Source organism: Alexandromys fortis, unplaced genomic scaffold (genome assembly GCF_014885135.2).
Source record: "Alexandromys fortis isolate MF-2015 unplaced genomic scaffold, M_Fortis_MF-2015_v1.1 scaffold_136, whole genome shotgun sequence".
Classification (NCBI taxonomy): domain Eukaryota; kingdom Metazoa; phylum Chordata; class Mammalia; order Rodentia; family Cricetidae; genus Alexandromys; species Alexandromys fortis.
In genome coordinates, this window is record NW_026068024.1 from 1,578,294 (window position 1) to 1,591,043 (window position 12,750).

Below are 12,750 nucleotides of genomic sequence, written 5' to 3' on the forward strand. Positions count from 1 at the left end.
TACTCTGCTGGTGCTCCTCCTAACTGTCTCCACCTACTCTGCTGGTGCTCCTCCTAATGTGTCTCCACCTACTCTGCTGGTGCTCCTCCTAACTGTCTCCACCTACTCTGCTGGTGCTCCTCCTAACTGTCTCCACCTACTCTGCTGGTGCTCCTCCTAACATTCTCTGCTGGTGTTCTCGCTCCTCTCCCACCAGCCAGTATCCTCTGTAGACAAACCACCCCATCATCTCTCCATAAGCTGTGTGCTTTTCATACTGGAGCATCTTGTTCCTTGCCCTTGTTTACTCGGGTAAAGCAGATCAGTGGACTTTAATCTCTTTCCCCTGAGACACATTCTCCTTGTCCCTGAGGATTCATTCCTGCATTGAAACTGCCGTGAAAGGACGAAGAGCTTAAGGGAACAGAAGACACCTTCTGCTGTCTTTCCACATCCCTCTGTGCCTAGCACGTAACTACTGCTTGCCAGTGGCCATTGTGTTCCCACGCTGTGCACGTCCTCCGGACACGGAAGGCAGTGCTCACCTTTGTTCCCAGGGTCTGGCACAGCATGCACTTATTTATTTATTTATTTTTGAAAAATATTTTTGAAACACTTCTTTGAAAATATATACATTGGAGGGAAAAGCATTTACAAAATTTCTAGTTCTGACAGAGACCCACATTGGAGCACCGGACTGAAATCTCAAGGTCCAAATCAGGAGCAGAAGGAGAGAGAGCGCGAGCAAGGAACTCAGGACCGCGAGGGGGGCACCCACACACTGAGACAATGGGGATGGTCTATCGGGAACTCACCAAGGCCAGCTGGCCAGGGTCTGAAAAGGCCTGGGTTAAAACCGGTTTCGCTGAACATAGCGGACAATGAGGACTACTGAGACCCCAAGAACAATGGCAATGGGTTTTTGATCCTACTGCACCTATTGGATTTGTGGGAGCCTAGGCAGTTTGGATGCTCACCTTACTAGACCTGGATGGAGGTGGGTGGTCCTTGGACTTCCCACAGGGCAGGGAACCCTGATTGCTCTTTGGGCTGAAGAGGGAGGGGGACTTGAATGGGGGAGGGGAAGGGAAAGGGGAGGCAGCGGTGGGGAAGAGACAGAAATCTTTAATAAAAAAAATAAAGAAAGAAAGAGTGAAAAAAATTCTAGTTCTTCCTATAGTAGTGGTTTATAGATTATATAGTTCATATAGTCGGTGGCTTATGGTTTTGTTTCTGAGGTTTTACCTTAGTTTTATTTTCTGAAACAACTGAAATGACAAAGTTTTAATCCTGTAACTGACATCAGTATATCATATGGATTACTGTTCTATGGTTCTTGCTCAATTAGTTCCAGTTCCTTAATCACCCATGGCATTATTCAGCGAATAGACAATCGAGGGAAATGAACTGTTCGGTTAAAAGAGAATTAAGTGCCCTGACTCTATTACCTTGACCTGATACACTTTTCATTTTGTTAGAAATTTGGTAGGAATTTTCCTGTCAAACTCAAGGACTGCTACCAGTCAGCTGTGATAACTCACATCCGTGGCTCTTCCCTTACACATTTACCAATCTCGCCGTCTGAACATCACAGTAAACAATACTGAACTGCAGCTGTGAAAATCACGATTATGAAGTCCCCAGCTTCCATTTTAAACAGCGATTCTGCCTTCATTCCTAGGCTAGTTTGAAGGGAATTTAACCTCAAGGGAAACATCTATTGACTCTTATGCCCTGTTTTCTGGTTTCATTCATTTAAAGATTTACTGATTTTTAATTTATGTTTATGGATATTGTATGTATGTATGTGTATAGCATTGTGCATTGCCCATGAGGCTAGAAGAGGGAGCCGGATCCCATGAGACAGGAGTTACCCACTTCAGCTCTTTAGTCGTCACTGCTTTTGTTGGAAGAGGAACTGAACTTAGCTCTGAACATTTAACTCATGAAGGAGAGCCCTCCAATCTTAGCACTGTAAGACACAGGATGTAAAACTATTCCGCTTGCCATGTTAGATTCTATTAGAAATGAAACTGGGGGGGGATTGTAATGTGCCCAATTAAATTGTTTTAAAACTGTTTAGGGTGTCTCTAAGACACCAGGAAATTACAAAGAAAAGTTCCTGAAACTATGACTGGTTAATTGGAACTCCAAGGCAAGAGTTCTTTAAATATGTGCGTGGTTACCTTCCTTAAATATTATCATATGGCAGATTGGTTATGCAAGAAATTATTATTTACTTAAGTACAGAAAAATGATTGTCCCCTATTCCTGTGCTGAAAGAATACAAATTAGCATTTTAATAAACATGAATGTCAAGTTTCAAATATAAATACATACATACATGTATACATTACTTAGCAATTGAAAACTGAGTCAATTTATTGAAAAATGTAACTGCCTTACTAAGAAACTGAGCTCTTATCAGAAACTTCTTATTTTCACATGGAAAAAAATGCTTTCATTCAATTAAAAACAAAAGTGTTCTCAGAAAGCCATGAATAATACCCGGCTGGATTGATGCTAAGCTTACCCGGTGACTGACCCGAGTTTTTCTAGGTTACTCCATGAAGTTTCTTCACAAACTGGAGAAGAGTGTCCAAGTCCTATCCTTACATGGGTTCAGAGCGCTCTAAAGGAGAATGAAATAGATCCTAGGAAAGTAGCTCAGCCCCCTCCGTTCTTGCAGCCTGAGAGATCGTGTTGAAGGACGTCCTTGATAAGCCAAGGTCCGTTCATCATCTGGCTAGAATGAAATACAGCTGAATAACCATCAGGAAAAATAATGTTAATACTACATGTAAATGAAACTAATGAAAATTACTTGCAATAAGTAGAACAAAAGATTTAATTTTTCCGAGACAGTGTTTCTCTGTGGAGTTTTTTAGAGCCTGTACTGGAACTAGCTCTTGTAGATCAGGCTGGCCTCTGCCTGCTGAGTGCTGGGATTAAAGGAATGCACCACCACCACCCAGCCAAAAGATTTCTTTTTATTAAGCCTTGACTAGTGAAGAGGCTGCTTGATGTTCTGCTTCAGGATGCTGGGCCCCACAGGTTTTGTGGCTCTCCTTTCCTCAGTTTATGCAAAGAAAAGTGACTTCCCCTTTAGGAGCAGATGTCCCTCAAAGGTTTAGGAGATGGGGAAAAACTAAAACAGCACTTTGTCATATTAATCTATTGGTAGAACAGATCAGTACGGTTAAAATAGAGACTCATTAGTCAACCATTGCTCAAGCTTTCTGTTTTAACAACATCCAATATAACATGCAGTAAAGGGAACAAGAAAGGTTAAATATCAGGGATGCAAAGGACTGAACCCAGGTAAAGGACATGAGTTATGAGAAAGGATATAAAGCTAATTGTTTCTCCAGTTCTGTCGTGGTGGTTTTGTTGGTAGTGGTGGATAAGTTCATAGACACATGTTTGCAGCAAAACAGCAGAGACCCATGTGAGTGCCCCAGCTTCAGAAGGACAGTCCTAACTGTGTAGAAGTTCAGAGATGTCCAGACTTCAGGTCTGGTTCATTTCAGTTGTGTAACCGTTTTCAAGTGCTTTTTAAATAATAAAGTTAAAAACTTTAATTTATAAAATGTCATTTCTACCATTATAATTAATGTGCATATTTGGACTCACATCCAGAGATGTGAATCTAGAAAATAATGAAAACTGAGACCTAGTAGCGCGACAGTTTCAGAAGGAAGTCTGTATCCCAACCCAGTACAAACTATAGTTTGTTTGTTTACAGCAGGAGTGATGGTTAGTTTCCTAAACAAACTCATACAATCTTTTATAATCTATAAGATAACATCCAGCATGGTTTTTGCTGCGTTCTAACTGAGTTCTGACGTCAGGAAATCTCTTATCTGTGTGCAATGGCCTTGGCTGATCCCAATTGCAAAAAACATAAGGTGGTGTGTCAGGAGCTGGAGGTTGTCCTGTGACCGAGGAAAAGACAACTGTACTCTGTCTGTGGCAACTACTTACCAGCTAGTGCGGAAGAAGTTTTCCTCGTGCCAGCCACAGGCTCTGCCCGGTGTCCAGCAAAGAATCTCATTGAGCCGGAGGGTGCTTCAACTTTCTCTCATGCAACAAAACAGCCTTCAGTCCTCCTTAAAAATAAAAGGAAGGCAGTTTTGATAGTAATGGCTTCACATTGACCCAGTCGTTTGTGGTAAGCTTTTCATTTCCCCAGCTGGAGCAGCCAAGGCAAACTTTTCTGCTGCACATAGTGGATAGCCGTCTGTCACTCCTAGAGCAGGAAGACACTCAAAAGTGTCTCATTCAATAATGGAATACGGTCAATAAACTAGCGTGGATAATTTGGATATTTACACAGAAATACAGCAAGGCTTTACTAAGCAAGTGACAATACAGTCACGTAAAAGATTTTGATTACACATTTAGCTTTGAAACTTGATGTAGATGTTAAGATGCTTTATTCTTTCCCTTTGCTAAATGTTTACAGTTATAAAGCATAACCACTTTTGTTCCCATTTAAAATGCCAAAATTCTAAAATCGTATCATGCTACAATGGCTCAGATTGCTGTGTGGAAGACATCGTACTTCTAAATGAAAACTGGAATTTTCATTCGATTCAAATATATTTAAGTACTTTGTTATCACACGTGATCAAAATTTCCACTTAAGCCTCCCCCTTAAGCAGTAACTTTGTTTAACATCCTTAACTTTTGAAACTAGAAAATTGTTCTCTCCCAGCCTTTCCTGGCTGACACCCCTCCCCCGCAGAAACCACCAAAGCTGCTCTCCACCACGCTGAACAAAGGCCTCCCCATTTCCCAAGCCAGTGGCTTTGATATTTTGGAACAGTTTCTCAATACAAGTACTATTGACTTTTTGGGCCAGAGAAATACCACAGGAGAGTTCTTTAACAGTGTTTCTTGGCACTCCTGACCTCTGCACACCAGTGGCGCGTAGATCTATTGGTTAACGGGTAACTGCATAGGCTCGGATCCTTTAATAACAGCAAACAGCACCGACAGGGACACACTCTCCTAGAGAATTAAATGATGCTCAGATAGGGTTAAACAATGCCCCAGTTTTGAGAGAATATGCTAGAAGTTCTTAGTTTTTTAAGTTATGGATAATTTTTTTCTTTTTTAAAATTGTTTTTATTGAACTATATATTTTCTCCCCTCTCTGCCTCCCTCCATCCCTCCGTCCCTCCGTCCTTCCGTCCTTCCCTCCTTCCCTCCTTCCCTCCTTCCCTCCTTCCCTCCCTCCCTCCCTCCCTCCCTCCCTCCCTCCTTCACTCCCTCCCTCTGTCTCTCCCTCCCTTCGTCTCTCCCACCTCTCCTTCTACTCTTTCCCATGATCCCCACAATCCCTATCTACTTAGTAAATTTTGTCTTTTTCTACTTCTCATGTAGATTAGATCCATGTATGTTTCTCTTAGAGTCCTCATTGTTGTCTAGGTTCTCTGGGATTGGGAATTGTAGGCTGATTTTTCTTTGCTTTATGTCTAAAAGCCACTTATGAGTGATTACATATTATATTTGACTTTCTGGGTCTGGGTTACCTCACTCAATATGATGTTTTCTAGATCCATCCATTTACCCACAAATTTCAAGATGTAATTTTTTTTCCCACTGTGTAGTACTCCAGTGTGTAAATGTACCACGTTTTCATCCATTCTTTGGTCAAAGGGCATTTAGGTTGTTTCTAGGTTCAAACTATGACAAATGCTGCTATGAACATAGTTGAGCACATGTCCTTGTTGAGAATTCTTTGGGTATATAGCCAAAAGTGGTATTGCTGGGTCTTGAGGAAGGTTGTTTCCTAATTTTATGAGAAATCACCATAGTGATTTCCGTGTTCCCTTTAACCCACTTCCTCTCCAGCATAAGTTGTCATCATGTTTTTGTTTTTTTATCTTGGCCATTCTTACAGATATAAGATAGAATCTCAGAGTTGTTTTGTTTTGCATTTCTCTGATGGATAAGGATGTTGAGCATTTCCTTAAGTGTCTAAAAGCCATTTTAGATTCATCTGTTGAGAGTTCTCTGTTTAGGTCTGTACCCCAATTTTTAATTGCATTATTTGTTCTTTTGATGATCAATTTCTTGAGTTTTTTGTATATTTTGGAGATCAGCCCTCTGTCCGATGTGGAGCCTATTCTGTAGGCTAATGTTTTGTCTTGTTGATTATATCCTTTGCTTTAAAGAAGCTTTCCAGTTTCAGGAGGTCCCATTTATTAATTGTGATTGCAGAAAAAAAAGAAGCTTTCCAGTTTCAGGAGGTCCCATTTATTAATTGTTTCTCCCAGTGTCTGTGCTACTGGGATTATATTTAGGAAGCAGTCTTCTGTGCCAATGCATTCAAGTGCACTTCTTCTTGTACCGCTTTCTCTTCTATGAGGTTCAGTGTGGTTGGTTTTATGTTGAGGTCTTTGATCCATTTGGACTTTAGTTTTGTGCATGGTGATAGGTATGGATCTATTTTCATTCTTCTACATGTTGATATCCAGTTATGTCAGCACCATTCGTTGAATATGCTTTCTTTTTTCTATTTTCCATTTTTTACTTCTTTGTCAAAAATTAGGTATTCTTAGGTGTATGGATTTATGCCTGTTTGTTTTATGCCAATACCAGGCTGTTTTCAGTACTGTAGCAGAGTTTGAAGTTAGGGGTTGTGATGACTCCAGAAGTTTCTTTATTATACAGGACAGTTTTGGCTATCCTGGGTTTTATGTTTTTCCATATGAAGTTGAGAATTGTTCTTTCGAGGTCTGTGAAGAATTTTTTCTGGATTTTGATGGGCATTGCATTGAATCTGTAGATCACTTTTGATAAGATTGCCATTTTTGATTCTACCTATGGAAGAGCATGGGAGATCTTTCCATTTTCTGATGTCTTTTTCAGTTTTTTTTTCTACAAAGATTTAAAGTTCTTGTCATATAGGTCTTCCACTTGTTTGGTTAGTTACTCCAAGATATTTTATGTTATTTGTGGTTGTTGTGAAGGATGGTGTTTTTCTGATTTCTTTCTCAGCACATTTATCATCTGTGTAAAGGAGGATCTGGGTATCATCTGATTTTTTCGAGTTAATATTGTATTCTGTTATATTACTGAAGGTGTTTATGGGTTGTAGAAGTTCCTTGGTAGAATTTTTGGGGTCACTCATGTAAACTATCATATCATCAACAAATAGTGAGAGTTTGACTTCTTTTCTGATTTATATCACTTTGATCTTCTTTTGTTGTCTTATTGTTCTAGCTAGAACTTCAAGTATTATATTGAATAGATATGGAGAGATTGGACAACGTGTCTTGTTCCTGATTTCAGTGGGATTGTTTTGAGTTTCTCTCTATTTAGTTTGATGTTAGCTGTTGGCTTGCTGTACCTTGCTGTTACTATGTCTTTATTATGTTTAGGTATGTTCCTTTTATCTCTGCTCTCTTCAAGACCTTCATCATGAAGGGATGTTGTATTTTGTCAAAGGCTTTTTCAACATCTAATGAGATGATCATCTGTTTTTTTTTTCTTTCAGTTTGTTTATATGGTGGATTACACTGACAGATTTTTTGTATGTTGAACCATCTCTGCATCTCTGGGATGAAGCTGACTTGATCATGGTAAATGATTTTTCTGATGTGTTCTTGGATTTGGTTTGCCAGTATTTTATTGACTATTTTTGTATTATTGTTCATGAGTGAGATTTGTAATTCTTTCTTAGTAATGTCTTTGTGTAGTTTGGGTATCAGGGTAATTGTAGCCTCATGAAAAGAGTTTGGCAATGTTCCTTCTGTTTCTATTGTGTGGAACAATTTGAGGAATATTGGTATTAGTTCTTTGAAAATCTTGTAGAATTCTGAGCTGAAACCATCTGGTCCTGTGCTTTTTTTGGTTGGGAGACTTTCGATGACTGTTTCTATTTCTTTAGCAGTTATAGGTCTATTTAATTTGCTTATCCGGTCTTGATTTAATTTTGATAAGTGATATTTATCTAGAAAATTGTCCATTTCCTTTAAGTTTTCCAGTTTTGTGGAGTACAGTGTTTTGAAATATGATTTAATGATTCTCTGAACTTTCTCCATGTCGTTATGTCCCCCTTTTTATTTCTGATTTTGTTAATTTGGATATTATCTCTCTGTCCTTTGGTTAGTTTGGATAAGGTTATTTTTTATTATTTTGTTGATTTTCTCAAAGAACCAACTCTTTGTTTCATTGTTTCTTTGTATTATTTTCTTTGTTTCTATTTTGTTTATTTCAACTCTGAAATTGATTATTTCCTGCTGTCTACTTCTCCTGGGTAAGTTTGCTTCTTTTTGTTCTAGAGTTTTCAGGTGTTCTGTTAACTCGCTAGTGTAGGATTTTTGCAGCGTCTTTATGTAGGCATTTAGTGCTACGAACTTCCCTCTTAACATTGTTTTCATTCTGTTTCATAAATTTGGGTATGTTGTGTGGTCATTTTTATTGAATTTTAGGAAGTCTTTAATTTCTTCCTTGACACATTGGTGATTCAGGCAAGCATTGTTTAATCTCCATGTGTTTGTGGGTTTTCTGAAGTTAGTGTTGCTATTGAACCATATTAAGCCATGTGATCTGATAGGATACATGGGGTTATTACAATTTTTTTTGTATCTGTGGAGGTTTGCTTTGTTACCTAGTATGTGATCAATTTTTGAGAAGGTTCCATGAGGTGCTGAAAAGAAGGTATATTCTTTTATGTTTGGATGGAATGTTCTGTAGACATCTGTTAAGACCATTTGAGTCATAACATCTGTTAGTTCCCTTATTTCTCGGTTAATTTCCTATGTGGCAGACCTGTCCAGTGGTGAGAGTGGGGTGTTGAAGTCTCTCCATATTAGTGTGTGGGATTTAATGTGATATTTAAGCTTTAGTAGTGTTTCTTTTACATATGAGGGTAGCCTTGTATTTGGGGCATAAATGTTCAGTTTTGAGATTTCTCTTGTTGGTCAGATACAAGAATACAAGTCTTTCAGTTGAAAAGTGAAGAATTTAGATACATGGATATTTCTACTTACCCATCTTATTGGTTCATTAATCCAAGGTGTATTACTACTAAACGTCAAGAGTTGAGATAGAAACATAAGTTTGGTACATAATACAATATATTCATAAGAAAAACTTATCCTAATGTATAACAAAATAGACGTCAAACAACAATCAATCAAAAGAGACAAAGAAGGACACACACACACAATTGTCTAATGGCAGGTAGGGAAACTTTCAGAGGAGAGAGACCTCCTGATTGTGAAACATGGACTTGTAGAAAAACTGAAGTAGTAGAAATCAGCTTCTAAAGCCAAACAGAAGCTTTGCATTGGAAGCTAAAATTGTGTTTAAAGCTGGTCATGTTTATCAAACTAACTTTCCTCATCAGAATTTGCTATCTAGTGTTTGAAAATCTCTCTAAATTTATGTATACAATACTTTAAAAGTATTTTAGTATATGACTTCTGCTTTGCATGCCTACTAAATCTTTTAGATAGTATTTGTAATTAAGATGGAAAATTGAAAAATGGGGTATTTAAGAACATATAAAGCAGCTGGATTGGTTGTTGATAGGTAGACCCATTGACCACTGTGCCTTTGGGCTCTTAGTTCTGACGCAAAGGTCAAGAATTTCCAGGTCAAAGTTGATGCTGCATGGACCACCCTCAAAGAGGCTTTGCATGTTTCTAAGTGATGGTCTCTGATGCCTTTCTAAAGTGAAACAGACCAGAGATCATCTGTAGAAACCACTGTGAGCCTGGAGCTTTCTCACTAAGGCTACTACACTGTGAAAGTAATTTGTCAATTTCTCCGGGGAATATTTGATTCAAATAATACTTATGAGAGACTGTCTCCTGAGCAACACTGTCTCTCATCTTTCCTTTAGTTATAGCATTAGCATTGGAGTGTCTAAGGATCATTAAGGTGGTTAAGTATGAATGAAGGCCCATTCGTTCCTCCCATGAAGGACTAGCAATAGTCCTATGGGATGAGAACCAGGACATTAGAGTTTTGTCAGGTCCACAGCAACGTGAGGAAGAGTCAACCCAGGCATGCAGTGAGCTCTAAGTAGCTCGGCTGTGCAACTGGACACAGTGTTGACATTAGCAAGGGCAGAACCAAAGAGGCACGGCTGCAGCAGGAAGTGCAGAGGTTGGTCTACTGCCTGCACCACAAAAGGAGATTACAAGAACTGTTTCCAAAACCATGCCCTCTTTGAGCAGAAGCAGCACAGGGATTTTATCCAGGGATTCTATATAAGAGCTGCCTCGTCCCAAGAATGCTCAGTTTTAGACTATGATTGAAGAAAAAAGGGTAGCTACATCTTGTGGCTTGGCTTATCTCAACATCATGAGACACATGTTTAAAATACTAAAGAGAGGAATAAGAATGTAAGCATGCTTGGCTTGAAAAATAAAAGTTTAGTTAAAGATAAAGAACTTGAAGATATAGCAACATAGGACTTTGACCCTAAAGGTTCCTGTCTTGCACAGTGGCTATCAGAAGTAGGCTCTTCTAGTACCTATTTATCTGCATATACATATGGAATGGACTTATTTCCCTAAATGCCTATCAACCATGTGCTCCACTGAATTCCCTTCTCTACTGCGGAGTGGGACCCTGGTCCCCACCACTTTGTGTGGAACTGTAGCGGGCAGCACTTCAACCTTCACTTGGTAGCTCTCCCTCAGACTCCAGCAGACAGGACTCGCCCTCTTTCTCCAATCACATTCTCTTAACCCATGTCTCCTTCCTGCTCTCTGCGTTCAGAACACATAAGGTTAAAACAAGGCTTTCTCATGAAGTTGTGTGGCCTCTTTCTGATGGGTTGTGATGTTCCCTCCACTGGAACAGCCTATGGTGGCAGTTGTCATTAAGGGTCCCCTTTCTCTTAGTCATTGCCATTGATCCAATTTGTAGAATCATCGTAGGCTGGGTATGGGCAGATGACGTGTACAAGTGACCCTGTCTATATGAGAGCAATCCAAAACGGCTTCCTTGGGGAGTTTAAGCTCAAGTATATCCTGCTAAAGAGAGTACCACAGGTTTTGTGATGCTCATGCCTTTTCTGCTTCCCTGTATCCGTGATCATAGTGTGTCCAGCCTCCCATCACACCTACTGTTGAGCTGGGCAGCATCTCTAATATTCCGTGGAAATACTCTCTCTGCTAGATTTTACTACCACTAGGGAACCAGGACACTTCATAGACTCGATGGCATTCGGCGCCTAATAATGATCCCTAACTCAAGTTGACCTCCAACTGGAGCTGAAGAAGCCATATCCCAGGCTGGTGTGCATCACAGTGATTCTCGGGGTGAGGTCCCGCCCCTCCCCAAGGCCCCTGGGTATAAGAAGAGCATGGAGCACCTAGCCTCTTTAGCAGCCATGCACTCTTCCTGAAGAAAACCCAGAGTCAAGATGGGAAGTGGAACTCTGCCTCTTCACATCACAATAAAGACATGTTTCTTTATTTCGGAGTAGAGGTTACTCAGTATTTCTTGTTTTCAGTAAAGGGACTTAGCACCCATCTCAGGAGAAACAATCTCATTTGGCATCTTTACTCTTTCTGGGGCTTCGCGAGCCCTATGTGTTCCCGTTGTCTGCTGGGTCCGTCCTCTCTGTGTACTGCCACGACTTCTGATCCTGTGTATCCATCATGCATTTGCCTAGTATCGTAACACCCCGAAGAAAGGACTTACTTAGTATTCTGTGTTCTTAGGGATTGTAAATGAACACGTGGACTGGGTGCACTTCTTCTGCAATTCCTCCCTACATTTGACTCTTTCTACCATAATTCCCAATAATTACTCCCGACGTGATTTACTTCGATGCTCCACCTGATGACCTCAGAAAAGCGCCCATCTTCTGGTATTCTGGGTAAACAAAAGGCAGAGAGGTACACTTCCTTTGAGCAGAATGTATTCCCAGCAAGTCATACCGTGAATGTGGCCCTTTCTGATGTGAGCTCATTATGTAATAGGTTCAAGCACTGCCAAATCTTATCACTCTTCTAGTCTCAAGATACGCTCCAAAAAGCTTTTATTCTCAGGGAAGCTAATTGTTAGGAATTGAGACACTACCGTAAGTAAATTCCTACTTGCGCAAGTGTTTTGAACCCGCAAACTTCCAAGTTCCCTGCCAGTAGCTACAAGGTTTCACTTGGCACTGCAAAGTTTCCCCCCAAGTTTCATTAGAAGTTCACAAGTCCATGTGCCCTCTACAAAGTCTTTCACTGTGTTTGCAGAACCTTAAACACTCAAAATATCACTTGAAAATGTTTAAAATAAGTGCCCTTCCCAGATCCTTTCAAAGGGCATGAACTTATAAACACACTACAGAACTTTACAGCAAAGATGTAAACAACTGTGTCTCCCAGAAGAGAACTGGACTGAACCTAATTTGGAAGCAACTTAAATCAATACTGGGAGATAACCAAAGTACTTTAGTAGTTCAGGTCAAAAGTAAAGGACATTTCCAAACTAATGTGATACCTCTATGGGCAGCCATTTATTAATGAAGAGTAACATTCCTATTCTTTAATATTTTTAAGTTTTTATCTTCTAAGTTAAATAAGTAAGGCACAAGTGAGAAACTGAAAATGAAATACTCATTTTGTTAATCAAAACTTAATTAGCATTATATTCTCTCTCTGTTCTCTCACTGACTGAGCTTGATACCTTGAATATCAGAAATTAAATGAACACTGTGGATGGATTAATTGATGACACCTCTTAGATTTCTCACAGGTACCAGTGTTTACACTTTACCATGAGGATTAAATTTCATTGTGGATA